We start from the raw sequence: 2,563 nt of genomic DNA, 5'->3' as shown, positions 1-2,563 counted from the left end.
TTGGGTCAAGAATTTCCTACTATGCTGCTACATTTATTATCTATGGCCTTGGAATAGTAATTTAGGAGATGTCTATCATAACTACTGACGGCACTTTTCATGGTATACCAATTTCCATTTTTACTTCTCTCCTTTGCCACTTAAATGCATTATTTTAACCACCTGATAGGAAATTTTATTTTACAAATTCCTGTTTCATTTACTGAAGAAGTGATTTTAACACATAAATCTGCCAATCCTGAGAGATGATGATGATGATAGGAAAACTAAAACCCAGAGGATTATTCACTCAAATTTCTGCTTTAGTGTTTTTTGGAAGATCGCTGGCAGAATAGAAAGAAGAGCCAAAATCATTAGAACAAATACTGAGTTCCAGGAAACGGCTTCCCCTGCTGTTGTAAGCTGGTACAGTGTTGTTCCTGCCTTAATTGCTACAAAAGAGGGAGATGCAACACCTCGAAAAGTGCCAGTAAAAAGAACTTTCAATGGCACGTTTATCACAGGAGACATGAATAAACCAATTAGGCAGAAATGGTGTTATTCTCAAAAATATAATGTAGTTAATGAGATGTTCTCTGTGACGTTCAACCTACCGTGACCATTTTACTGCTTTCTCAGTTAGGTATTTATATACAACCGGCCTCCCGACTAAAGAGGAGAGCATATAGCAGAATGAGGCACCGAGTCCAGAACACAAACAAACAAGAAATAAGGCTAGTGGAAAGGGATAAAGAAACCCTGAGAGTGTATTGAGAAATACAGAGCCCGGAATAGCAAATATTCGCAAGAAAATATATGTAGCAAAATAACCTACAAGTACTTGTACATAAAAGGTGTCCTTATATTTGGATAAAACATTTCCTAGAGCCTTGGCATCATCCATATCTCTGGGAACCTTCATATTCACTCCTTCTTCACTACGCTGAGGAAAATTTTTATATACCAAAAACATAACAAAAGCTGCAGAAAAGAAAATGGACACCAATATAAAGAAGCGACATCCTTGCTGACCCAGCTTCTGCACAGGCTTTCTCCTTCAGGTGGTCTCCGCTGCCTGGCGCCGAGGGACCCCGCGGCCCCGCTGCCTTGTCCCCCGAGGGGTCGTATGGAGCGCCCCGCGTGCGATCTTTCGTCACCTCTGCCTTTCGCCATGGCTGCTGCAGGGAAGGTGGAGGAAGCGGGGTGATGCTGCGGCCCCGTAACAGCAAGCACGCGGCAGGCTCCTTACCACGCCCAGGGGCCAGAGCCGCAGCTGCTTTCAGGACGACCGCCTCACCGGAGACGACCTCAGGCCCGCGAGCACAGTCGAAATACATGTTTTTAAAAAGAAATAATGTCTTTGTGAACGCTTAGAAATTTAATTGTAAGAGGAATCCAACCCCAAACACGGCATCAGAGAAAATAAAGATTCTTCACTGTAGTTTTGTTATCGCCCTCATAATTCTTGTGTGTTTAATGACTTAGGATTCTGATCCATCAATCATTTTTGTTAAGCACTCTCTAGGCTATTAACACCTCAACACATATTGTGGAGCCAAAAAAGAAGGATGATAAATCATGGAACTTTCTTGTAATGAGCACAGGATCATTCTTTTTAGAGAAAACACACATACGAAAAAGTAGAGAACAATCAAGTGCTAAACTGTCTCACTGAGAGTGCAGAGAATGGAGAGATCAGGCTGGAGCAGCCTGAGATTTTATGAAAGAGATGAGATTTGAGCTTGGCTTTGAACGAAGTGTGATTAAGGAGCCTTGAAAGTCAGGACATAGAGGAACTGATTTTATTCATCATCAGTCTTGACTGGGAAAATTATGGAGGAAATTCTGTCTTAGAATTAGTTTGAATATTCTCCGTTGAATATGGGGCAAGACTTGGGGAAGAGTAGTAGAGGAGACTGGTTGTCCCTGATTTCTAGTCTCTCTCTCTCTACAGCAGGAGAACCCTGGGATTTTTTTTAGCTGGGCACATGGCCATCCATTTCCCAGCTTTCTTTCCACTGAACCATGGCCACGTCATTATGTTCCAGCCTGGAAGTTGTGAGGGAAAATGATTTGTGATACTTCTAAAGACATGTCCTTAAGGGAAGGGGCTGTACTGTTTATCCCTCCTTCTTCTATCCTGCTGCTGCTCTATGGGAGAGGGAAACTATCTTCTATCTTTTTAAAGGTATGTTAGCTCAGGTTTGTATTTCATGCAGCTGAACCTATACCCTAACTAATAAAATTTGGTATGTGAAAGTAGAGTACTATATGTAACAGAAACGTAACTAGGTGCATTTATTTGATAGTTTCAAGGATACAGACATTGCAGAATGTAAAAGGGGGTCACATTTTTTATGGTGTGGCAAAACAGTGGCAAATGTACCTTTGACACTTGGATGGGTAGATTATGGGCCAAGTGAGCCAATAACACCAGCAGAAATGGTGGGGAAAAAAAAATAAATGTCTGTTGGCTGCTTCTGACCTCTTTTAAAAGGCCTGGCAACAAAGAGAAGAGCTCAGGCTAGAACTAGCTGGTTTGCAAGTAGAAATGGAGGGAAATACAACTTTGATGAAGGACTTG

At 41.8% G+C, this 2,563-nt stretch overlaps 1 pseudogene across 1 annotated transcript; it reads right to left on the bottom strand.

The window, feature by feature from the left end:
* Nucleotides 1-285: 285 nt before the first annotated feature.
* Nucleotides 286-1,152, bottom strand: LOC309831674 (transmembrane protein 41B-like; annotated as a pseudogene). Its single transcript has one exon. The product of its transcript is annotated as a transmembrane protein 41B-like (transcript).
* Between the last annotated feature and the right edge of the window lie 1,411 nt (nt 1,153-2,563).

Source organism: Grampus griseus (assembly GCF_964374135.1).
Source record: "Grampus griseus genome assembly, chromosome: 13".
In the NCBI taxonomy this organism is placed as follows: domain Eukaryota; kingdom Metazoa; phylum Chordata; class Mammalia; order Artiodactyla; family Delphinidae; genus Grampus; species Grampus griseus.
This window is presented reverse-complemented; position numbering and strand designations above follow the sequence as displayed.